Raw genomic sequence first — 12,368 nt, 5'->3', positions numbered from 1 at the left:
GCGGAGCGCTTCGCCGCTCGCTGGAAGGAGCGAGAGATAGAGAGAGAGAGAGAGGAAGAGAGAGGAAGAGAGAGACGTTAGACGACGGCCGTCAGCGTCCCTCTTCGGCTTCTTCCTCTTTCGATTCGTCAACGGATCCACTAAATCGCTCGAAACCCCCAACAGCGGCGGAAATAAGTTGCTCGAGAGCGCGGGCCGTTATCCGAGCGACTCGCTTAGACTTTTCATCTAAAAATACCTGGTAGACTCGCACAAATCTATGGCCGACTCTCTCTCTCCCTCTCTCTCTCTCTCGGCGCCCTAGCTAGGTCTAGGTTTCGAATCTAATCCAGTCTCTGGCTCTTGTTCTCAGGACACTAAGCCGGCTATTAGTCAGTGCATGATCATTGATCCCGAGAGTCCTCCGGTCGCTAATGGATCCTAGAATTAGATCCTTAAACCGCGGTTAATCCAGTCCGAGTGTGTCCCTTGTTCTCCAGGTGTCGAGCTAAGTCATTGGCCTGGCAACTATAGCTTTGATTAACCTCTTAGGCACCACGTGCCAGTATAGGGTATCCCAAAAGTCACTCGCGATCGGAAAACTAGGGATTCCTGAGGTTATTTCAAGTCACTTTTTCCTTGGCGAAAATTTAATACGCTGCTTTGTTTACGAGATATTAATGAAAAACTCTGACCAATAGGAGAGGAGCTTGACTGGCGCGATGCGGTCGAACCAACCAGTGAACGAAGCCCAGTTTCAATCATTGGCTCGCTCTCTTATTGATCGATGTTTTCTTATTAACAACTGGTTAACTTCGGAGAAAATAGTTGTATAAGGAAAAGTTGCTTGAAATGATCTCAGGTATTCTCTTTTTTCGGATTGTTAGATATTTTGGGGACACCCTGTGTACAGGCTTTCGCGGATGTCATCTTCCAGTACGAAGCGCCACTACAGTGGCTTTGCGAATGTCTCATGCTTTAAAGTACATCGTACTCAATTGTATTATTTATTAAAGTAACTTGTTACAGGTAAAGCATATGTGTCATATTATTAAGAAAAATTATAAATTAGTTTAACTATAATAATTATAACTAATGTTGTTCTCTACGCGAGCATATTAGAGTTCTTCGTGATTGAATTATAATTTTTCTTAGAAATATGACAGACATACTTTAACTATAATAATTATAAGTATGTCTGTCATATTTCTAAGAAAAATTATAATTCAATCACGAAGAACTCTAATATGCTCGCGTAGAGAACACCATTGTTCGTCACACATTGCAGCCTATCGTTTACCTCTTAATTCCCATGAAAGTCTACCCTAAAGAGAAACATACCCTTGCACATTTCATCCGTGCCCGAGAAGTCAATCGACAGGTAGTTAATTGCCGTGACTTTCGAGTCGTCGCAGGGCGATCGTCTGGCGTTGTCGATCCCGGCCGGCCGAGCGCGTAGCTGCGAGTCCTTCGCGCGGAAGTCGTTCGGAATTCGTAAATATTTGCCAGATGGACTGATCACATCCACGTGCATATCACGAGCGCGGCACACCTTCCAGGAAAAGTAGTCTGTCGGTTTATTGACATTAGCTCGGTTCCATGCGCGTTGACGCGCGCCTCTCCGCATTCTGCTCCCGTTCCTCGGCTCCGGCTAGAAAGCACCGGCTCTATCCCCTTCCTCGTCAGCAGCCCACGCTGTGCCGAACGTGCTGAGACTCCGCAGGTGGCCGGATGCCGCGAAAATAGAGGGCCGAGGCAGCAGCCGCGTCCGAGATGCAAGGCTGTCTTTGATTTGCGGCGTCATCGCGATCCAGCGCTGTCGCCTCTAGCTTTCCAAGAAACGCTCGCGATACCTTGGGCGAAACTTGGCTGAAACGTGATACTACCTCTCGCGCCGCTAGTTCACCTGGAATGCATAGTTTGCCAAAGAAGACACCGTTCGATCTCGGTGGATCGTCGGCTCGAGGATGGCGCTAACGAGACCGGCGATATTTTCGTTATCAGTTTCGTATAAATAGAATCGTGGAAGGGAGAATCTTGTTGAATCTCGATCCACACCTTCCCGTTTCGAGTGCTCTGTTTTGATTCCCCCCGGGGAAAAGAAAATCCTGCGGAACGCGGAGCAGAAGAATCGCAGGACTCCGAGGGTCGTTTAATTCTCTCGATCGTGCCGAGCCTCTTCAGGGCTTCCGGCAAACACTCGAAGGTTTCAGAGAGTTTCCCTTCGCTTTTCTTCTTCCGCGTTCGTCGCGCTTCAATTTTCCGAAGCCGCACGGACGAAAAAAAGGAGTAAAATTTTGCTTGTCGCGCACAGGCTTACCGCGATCTTTCCCTTCTCGTATTCCACCTAAATTTACACCGGGGTCTTTGTTGAGGTATGAGTTATGGCGGCGCGCGTTTCTACCGGAAACGTCGACCGTAACCCGCGAGATGTTGCAGCATTTCGTTCGAAAACGCTGCCGCGGGCGCGCGTGCGCTGCATAACTTAGGCTCGGTCCGCACGGTCCGTGGAAAAACCGTCTCGAAACGGCGTTGTTCCTGCCCACGTGGCCCCCGAGCCGGTCTAATAAACTTCCCATGAATACGTTCCACGCGACTCCCTTGTTACGTCTCCCATTGCGAAATTGTATTATTCTGCGACGTTTATTTGCCAAACCGTGCGTTGTCCGACTCGGTGTTTCCGAATGGGACTTGTCATTTTTCTCACGGTATGCGTTTTACTTCCAAAGCCGATCGGGGCGGTTGAAACTGTCCTGGACGGTTTTTCAAGTGTTAAGAAAATGTGTTTAAAATATTGCGCGTATATTTTAAATGTTATGCGAATAGATAGTGTGATATGAAATTGAGGAAATAAAATGTGATATACGAAAAATAATTCCGCTTTCAATGGGATTTGAACCCAACAACGTAATAGCACCATTTTAACAGCATCATTTGGGTATATATCACAGTTATTACAATTTGTTTTCTCTTAAACCGCACTTTTTAGGTTAAAACGTTGCTGGCTTCAACGTAAAAACATTTAAAATGAAAAAACTTCCTTTCTCACAGCAAAAACGTCTACAAATTCAATTTCCATTTTGTTTTACAGTATAAATAACATAAATAATATAAAATATTATAAAATAATATAATATAAATAATATCAAACATACCCCATATTTTAGTTCTCGAGAAATCTTCAGTATTCTGACATCTTTATGGTTTTCCACTTTCGATGATCACAATTTGCAACCGAGAAATCTTAAAAAATTCTAAAACCTGCAATTAAATGTCCAAAGTCAGCTACATATTTTCAAAATTTTGAAAAGCCACCGTAAGCAGGAGATCGATGGAAAAGAGTGCAACCTGATTTATCCTGCAAAAATTACCCTCAAAGACAAGTTACAGAGTTGAAAATTTTGCACGGATGATTTTTTCCTCGTCTGTCGAATCTTTAAGGAGATTTTTGTCTACCTTAATCGGCTAGACTCGTCCCGCTACAATAATCCAATGAAAAAGGTGCGGGATCGACGGGAAAGAAGTACCGAAGGATCTCGGATTACGTAAATTCGCTCGATCGAATTTCCTGACCACCCGGCGACGGACTCCTACGGCTGTGTGCGTCTATTACGTCGCCTTTACGATCTCCTCGTAAACGTCCAGGCCCGCGAAATTGATAGACCACTATGTTACACGCACGCACACCAGCCGGATACCTCGTCCCATCGAGGCGTCGATGTCTTCTTCTAACCGGCCGGCCGGCTAGGATCCCAGCGTCGCTCCAGTCCGCCTGGATTTCCATCGTAAAAAGGTCGACAGCCGACGGCAACGACAATCTCTCTCTGCTCGAGCCGAACGTTCTTTCGTGACGAAGGCGTTCAAAAGCGAAGAGGAATTCGAACGGACCCCCTCGATTGCACCGGTCCCGCCGCGACAAGCGATCGTTTTATCTGGCCGGTTGCATAGTCTCGCGTAATTCTGTCCCGCCTGCATCTTATCAGTCGGGTCCATCGTTTTCGTCGCTGACAGAGCAACGTGGAACGGAACACTGTCGTTGCGGATCACTTGCAATAAGATACGGAGTCCATCTCGCAATGTTATATCGCTTTGGAGACAACCCGAGACTTGCTTTTTACAACTGTCGGAGACCCATGGTGTATTTTTGTTGCAGTTGCGATTCTATTCTTGGCATTTGGAACGTGTGCGTGTCGAAACAATTTAGAATCAATCTGCATTCTTTATTCATTTTTAAAATCATCGAGTGTATAATTTAAATAGGGGTTGGTGACCCTTTACACTTAACGGGCGACTTTGATTTAATATTTGAATAATATTTATTATATATCGTGGTTGGGTTATGTGAATTACGTTTTTCCTTTTTGACGTTCGAGGACGGTCTGTTAAGGGTCAAAGAGTAAACGAGACATGAAACAGTAGGATTTTCCTTCTACTATAGTAATAATAATAATATTAAATATAATAATAATAATTAGTATATAAACAATAGAAACACGCAGGCTCGCACTCTTCGAATGTCAAACGATTCCACAGTATTCCAGTATAAGACATGACATTAGTTTTCCACCTCTATCGAACGATCTCGCCACTTCTCCCGCAAACGGGAGCGCGGAGCCAAAAGGAACACAGCTGTCGCAACAACACCTTGCGACTTTGGCTTGTTCGATCGTAGGAGGAAAATCTCGTGATATTTCGCGACGACGAGAAGCGTGGTCTATCGATCCCATGGGGACATTGTCAAGGATGAGCGAGCTCACGGTTCGGCGTCACGCGGAAAGGAGGCAGGGCCGGTCGAAGCGGTCGTCCATCGCGCCGCGGCCGCAAGAACAATCATAATCGTTCCCCGAGATGATCGGACGACTGCCGGGGAGAGCGGGTTGATTATTTGCCGGTGATTTTACGAGCGGGACGCGGCTCCAGACGCCGACCAGACGCGAGTGGTTCAACGGGGATAAATCTAGCTCGCCTACGCTCGCTGAAACCGCGCGGCGCCGCTTCTCGTAGAACAGGCGCGAAATGATTTGCTGCTAGTAGACACCCTCCGCGACCCTCTCCCCTCTCCCCCCTCCTCTCGCGCTCACTCGCACCGTTTTTATTTAAAAATACGACGATCCGAGGCGTTCGAGAGCACGCCGCGCGTCGACGGACCACCCCCGGCGCTCCGAGCACGTGTAATTCGACGATATTAAGCTTCTAATTATGGTTCATGTACACTGTTACCGGGTTTACTGCTTCCAGCGAGGGATTTATGCCCAGCCACCGGCGGAACATTCGATTCCTCGGTTCTATATTTATTTTCGACGAGAAATAGACCCGCGACAATTGTTTATCAGCTACGAAAAATCTCGGGGACTCGTCGTCGCGTCTGGGTTACCAGAATAAGACGACGCCCGGGAGTCACGGCGTTAACCCTTCGCACTCGAACGGCGACTCCGAGGCACCGCTAAAAATTGTTGTACGTTAAGTACGTTCTAAAGCGATTTTTACATCATGGCAGATTTTTCTATTTACAAGACTGTTAGAAGGGTAACTATTTTATTGGGCACAAGACACAATTCCAAGTGCATAAAATGTACCAAGTTGTATTAGATAGAAATACGAATTTTGGAATAATAAATAATGGGGATAGTCAGGAAAATTGTTTTGGGTTCAGACTGAAAGTGGCATCGAAGAGTTAATTTATTGGAATATCAACCCCTTTCGCACTACGAGTTAATTTGCAGATACGATGATTAGCATTTGTTTTTGAGTAATCAATTTCTACGGAGAATTTACTTTTATTGTATTCGACAACCTTTTATTCAACGTTTAAGTTTTAATTCTCCGTGGTTGCTCTTTAGTGTATACACAGTTTTCATACTGGTCGGAATTAATTAATTAACACGTGGATAGTAATGTATAATATGCAAGATTAAGTAGGAAATATTTATTAATTCTTTTTAGAAGATTAGATACGTGTAGAATAATGTTTTAATTTTATGTGAAAATAATAGAATAAATAAATAGCTTTCGTGGCTGAGAGTAGACGTACGACCGCAAAAGGTTAAGTTTATGCATAGGTGTCATGCTGGTAGGAATTAATTCTCGTTGAACGGACAATAATATATACTATGCAAGATTAAAGAGGGTTAACGATGGTTGGGTAAAATTTAATTTAAATTTAAGAGATTTGAATAACGTTTGAAGACAATTTTCAATTGCAATAACTTCTTAGAAGTCATAGGAAAATGATGTTTATTCCGTGTGTAAATTTACATTAATGCTTAAATATTAACGACAAGAGATTATAATTCTGTTTCAATCTTGAAGAACAGAATAACAATAAGTTATTACTAGTAATTGTCATCATGCGTCGGAATCGTCAAATTACGGTAATGGGTTAATACATATTTAATACATTATGATTCAAATCTTCGTAGCAAGCCTAACGCGATATCAACCCCTTGCACTATGATTCCTGTTACGCTGTATTAATTAGCGTTTATTCCTTCTTAATTCTTTCTTTAATAGAATCAGACAATTCCTATTTCTTGTAGTGTCTTCATTTATTTTCGTTTCTGTACTTTGATAACAGAACAATTTATTTTCACTTTGATATAGAAGAAATTAATAATATTCATATTTAGTAGAGCTAAGTTTCATCACGAGTCTGACTCGTTATTGTAGTGCAAGGGGTTAAAGGGTAGGGGGTTAAGTCGTTTCTATCATTGCCAAATTCGATGGCGGCCTTGTCGCAAAAGAACTTAGGGAAAAACCGATACCGATGAAGGAAGAGACCGAGAGAAACGAAGAGAGGGTAGAAAGAGAGAGACAAGGGGGGGAGCCGGAGCGACTAGAAGGGAACTGTAAAGTCGTCATAATTGATTGCGTGTTCCGCGAGTGGAGAGGAGAACCTTGAAGAGGAGGCTGAAAGGAAGAAGACAGTGGATGAGGACGAGAGCCACTCGGGCCGATACGAGTGCCGTTGACATTACTACGTTGTGCTCCTCTCTCTCCGCGCGAAACCGCCGCGCCGGCGACGCCGATTTTTATTCCGGCTGGCAATAAACAGATCCATCCCAGCGAGCTTCTACTTCTCTCTCTCTCTCTCTCTCTCTCTCTCTGCTTTTTACGGCCCTCCGCGACAACGGGCTCTCCTGTCGGCGGGCTGGGAAATTATTAGTCGCGCGAGGCACGTTTCCAAACTTCTAGCTACCTTCGCACCCTCTGAACTTTCTCAACGAGCCGAACCTTTCCCCAAATCGGAGATGGTTAACGTACAAGTACTTATTTCGTGGAACGCTTGTTAAAGGGTATAATATCATCATTGATTTTATTACAATTGAAATTATTGTTTTAGATGTTCGATCGAGTATTTGAGATGTTTAATTTGGAAATGGATTGATACTTTATCATTCGGTTATTCGGTCGTAAAAATTTAGCTCGATGTTGAATTTTCGTTTCTATTTTGATTTTTATGATATTTCATATATGATATTTGTTTTATATATCGTGAAAGATATTTAATATTTAAAAGATTATATAATAATAGTGAAGATTACGGTAGTACAATATAACATATTGATCTCAATAATAGATATCAAATTATTGGTTACTATGATAACCGATTCACAGGTCGGGGGAAAAAACCGATTAATAGGCTACCGGTTGGTAAAGTGTTAAGTTGATTTTCTAAAAACAGTGAGCTAGCTATTTTAACCCCTTGGCGCATTATGACGGTTCGTGATAGAAATTTATAGTTGTATCGTGATAACTGTGAATGTTATTTTGTTCTTCGAGTCGGAATAAAAGTCTGTCATCTTGTCATTATTTAAGCAATGTAAATATAGCTAGATATAGTAAATATAAATTTCCTTTTCATACTGTTATATATAATTTAATTTCAGTGCAGTCTGTAGAATTTTTGAGACGATAGTTGAAAATATATTTTCCACTAAAACGCAAAATTACATATCTGCATTTTAAAATAAATGGACTTGAGACGCTCTCAATTTTTCCTTTCACAATTACTGACGTTACATAAATATTTCCCCTCGAAATTTTTGGGCACGCTGCTTTATCAAAGTATACATTATAGTATAAAATACAAAAAGTTTACATAAATTTAAATGTTTAATTATTGGACTCATTAATTGGTGACTCTGAGGCACCACTAAAATTATTCTACCGCATTCCAAAATAATTTCTATACTGACAAAATCTAGACTTAAATAATTGTTAAAAGTAAACTATTATAACAATATAATACTACGAGTCAGGAAAATAATTTTAGATTTACAGCTGAAATAGCTTCGAGTACTAAGCGATGTTTCTTTACTTAAATCGAACTATTCAACTTAAAATAAAGTTTTATCCGTAAACTTGCTCCACAAATTAATCATTAAACATTAGACCCCGGTATTTAGCGTCGCGATCGCACCGTTATTTTCGCGTGAAACTATGAGAAATCCAAGCCGGTCTTTCGTACGAGCACCACCGTTCAGGGATTAAAGTAGCGTGGGGTCGCGGCGGCCACCATAATCCGGTTAGGGGTTGAAATCTACGGTGGCTTCGATTAGGCGTCGGATGCAAAAGTTGGGTGGGAGTGTTGGCGGTTGATCGGCGAGGCACGAGCGCGCGACGAGACGTTCATTCACTCCGATGCTAAGTACAGGCCGGACCCCGGCGCGTCTCCTCTTCTAAATAGACACTTCGACACCGGGACACGCTCCTCGGATTGTTATTTCCGTCGAGGTTACCGGATCGCGCTTGCGGTTTTGTTTTCCTGGCTGCGCGCGATGGGAAGACAGAAGACACGTTCCTCCGTCGGCCGTCTGCGAACGCATGACGATCGATGGCAGGTGCCGTTTTTCTCTTGCCTTCGAACGTGCGAGCGTGGTCGCCGCGAGTCGCGACGCCATCAAGGACGGTTCAGCCGAACTGTAGAAGAAGAAGAAGAAGAAGCATCGTCTGTGAGAAACGAAATTCGCGGAGATGTCGAATACAGCCGGTTTCGTGCGAGAAACGGTCTCGATCGCAGAGCAATTCGTTGTACGATAAAGTCACGGCGACCGGGGGATCCTCCAGGGATTAGGGTGATCGGGGCGGCTGGAAATGTCAATAGCAATATACCAGCCTTGACATTCGTCACTGTTTATTCCCGCCATTGCCGGCATCTATTGCAGGAACGATCCGTGGGAATTCATCCGACGGCTCCGTCGAATCCTTTCCGTGAAGTGGCTATGATTGATGCCGCAGCGGTCGCGCGCCGGGGGGCCGACGATCCCGTTTCAAAAAGCGAGGACGACCTCGCGTCGTCCCGCCAAGGACGATCCCTATCGCGATAATGGCCGCGAAGGATTTTCGTGAAAACACGGGAAAGAAACAGGCGAGGCCCTCTCCCCGGCAAATGAGATAAACTCGTCAGCGGCGATTCTCCGCGTTCGGCCGCGTCTTTCTTTCTCTTACTGTCAAGGTTCCCCCGAGATCGTCCGGGACGGCGTGTGATTGCCGGGCATTGTGGCCGGATCCCGACCGCCCGTTGGACAATTTCTGCGAAGGGACGGTTGCACAGATTGGAATAAAATGGAGGAGAGATCCTTCGGTGATTCAGCCGTGGTAACGAGGGAAGAACAGTCGGTTAATTTTTCCCCCGGCGAGGCAAACAATCAATTACCGTCAATCTTTTAACGGGTTCGTTCCGCTTTGATCGCAATTTCCACGGGCATTCCGTAACGGCGGATAATCGTTCCGATTTCGCTCGACTAAAGGCTGAGAAAGGGGAGTACGTGGTCCTTCAAGGTGAGCGGATCCATCGGGCGGCGCGCGATGGAAAGATGGCCGCGTCGAGATTACGGGTCGAACGAAAGCGAGCGCAATCACGGGGGTCGTGGAAACGGGAAATAATGAATTCAAGCCCCGTTTCTCTCGTGCTCCCGAGGGATTACACAGGGTTGCTGGCGATTCGGGGGGAGGGGGCGGAGAAGGCGAACGGGGGGCGCGGAACGGGATGCTGTGATTATTCCGGCCCGCGAAGTAAAGAGAGCCTGCCCAGCTATGACCTACTTCGATTTGCTCTTCCACATTCGTAGGCTCGCCACGTTCCTGCCGTCGTCTCCGGTGGCCCGACGTTTGCCTTGTTGCTCGCTTCGACGACCCCTCTCGCCCCCTTTTCAACGGCACTCGTCCGGGAGACTGCCGCCGAATAATAAAATTCGAGGGGGAAATCATTTCTCTCGCTATTGTCGGCGCAGCGCGAATCGATCCCGTCGATTTAATCGCTCAGGACGATTTCGGTCGATCGACGACCGGTCGTATTCGATTAACCTTACGAGGACGGACCGCCCAGGAATCGAAATTGTTTATCGGCCCGGGTAACGAACGTCTAATTTATGGGAATTCCACGGGCCCTGCCTCCCGCGAGGCAGGTGTTACACAAGGAAATTGCACCGGCACACCTGGTGCCCCGCACATTCCCCATATGACAACGTCGCCCCCCCCCCTCCTCCCTCTTACAGCGTCAGATATAACAGGAACTGCAATTCCTGCCTCGTTAGGTCATTCATTACGAAGACGGTTTTCTTTTTCGCGAACGACGATGGGGCACGTGCGGTGTCGAGCAGCCGGGGCAGAAGCCTCGTCGAATGCGGTGACAAATATTTTATGTCTTGTTTCTTAATTCTTCGTGAGGAGTTTTCGTATATGTAATCTTGTGGATACGAAATATGTGACGAAATTTGTATTGCTTAGTAATATTTAGAAATAAGAATGTTACGGTAGGATGAGATAGTTAAATATAGGGTATTATGCCGCTATTAATAATTAATTTACACCAGGGCGAATTAATCGATTGAGAAGGAATTAAGAACAATTCAACAAGAAATAAGAATTAAAAACTGATATTTCTAAATGATTAAATATTATCTTATCGATGCGAAATGTTAAATAAAGTTACTGTACTAGTAACGTTTATAAATGATGATATTATTGTGAAATATAAATATTATATGTAGATGAAGAATAATCGATACAGAACGTGAATGAATTTTTAAAGAACTTATTTCTAGTACTGTGAGACATTTTCGATACTCTTACAACGTAATTTTAACAAAAATTATTCCGATAGCATCTAATAACGACTAATTCTTTTTGCATAATAGACTGAAGACCCTACAAAATTAAAATACTAATTACTCAATGAAACTGAAATTTTACAGAGTTTAAACGCGCGCCTAGTAAACTTGTCCCCATTAGTAATGAGTTATATTAAGAAAATAGCCACGTTGTAAATGACAATTTTATATTTTTTAGTAAATCTGAGACAGCCATTTTCGACGTCGTGCAGCCGTGTTAATAATTAACAAAAATGAGACAGCAATTATTCCTTGTTGTGACCCAAATAGTCAGTTAATTCTTCGCACAGTTCTCATTAAATTTCTAGGACAGTAGTATAATTACAAATTTTAATTTCTGGGATAATATTGCATTAGATATATCTAAAAGGAAAGAATTAATACATTTTGTTTTTCCTATTTAATCTTGAATATTATATTATGTATTATATATTACTATTATATGTGTATATTGTAGTATACTATATTTTACTCTACTCTGCTATAGTATGGTATATTATACGGTACTCTCTCTGCTATACTATACTATATTATATTATACTGTACTATACTACACTATATTATATTATACTGTACTATACTACACTATATTATATTATACTGTACTATACTACACTATATTATAGTATACTATATTATATACTATGTTACTATTACATATTTATATACGTTATTTGTTCAGTAAAATCAATTTCGACGAACACAACACCCACGCCTAAGCTCAACACCACCGCAACGGGTCAATGGGGGTCACCGCGTGGCACACCATCGGCGTATCTTTGACCGAAAATTCGGCCGAGTCCGTTCGCACGAATCGTGCATACGCCTGGGGGGATTTCGCGCGGCGCTTTCCTCACGAATCGGCCGCGGATCGGCCGCAAATCGGTCGGCGCGAGGTCGCGCGAGGCCGAGCCCGAAATCCGATAACGATCGGCCATGCGAAACAGCATTATTGGACGTAGGCCGCGGGGGGGAGGGGGGCAGAGGGGCGGGGCGGGTTCGGGGCTACGACGTGGAACGAGTGCATCAACGTAGAGGAGGAACGAGAGAAGGAATGAACATTCTTGCGAGAAAAAAACAAGCGGCATAAAAATGCGGGTGGCCGGGTTGCGTCCGGGATTTCTCGAGTTCACTGGCGCAATGCGGGGCGGCCAGACAACATGGCGCACAGTCTCTCTGTAAGCTGATTCACACGCATACAGGTATCACTTTTCTCCGATCCTCTCGACGCCGAGTCGCCGAAAAGTTGCTCGTGGAACCAGCCGAGTTGAATGACGG

The 12,368-nt window shown here is 44.2% G+C and overlaps 1 protein-coding gene across 3 annotated transcripts in view; it reads left to right on the top strand.

The window, feature by feature from the left end:
* The window catches only part of LOC144469837 (protein kinase C-binding protein NELL1), an 86,845-nt gene that overhangs the window by 21,774 nt on the left and 52,703 nt on the right, over positions 1–12,368 (top strand). The window lies entirely within an intron of this gene.

This window comes from Augochlora pura, chromosome 5 (genome assembly GCF_028453695.1).
Source record: "Augochlora pura isolate Apur16 chromosome 5, APUR_v2.2.1, whole genome shotgun sequence".
In the NCBI taxonomy this organism is placed as follows: domain Eukaryota; kingdom Metazoa; phylum Arthropoda; class Insecta; order Hymenoptera; family Halictidae; genus Augochlora; species Augochlora pura.
This window is presented reverse-complemented; position numbering and strand designations above follow the sequence as displayed.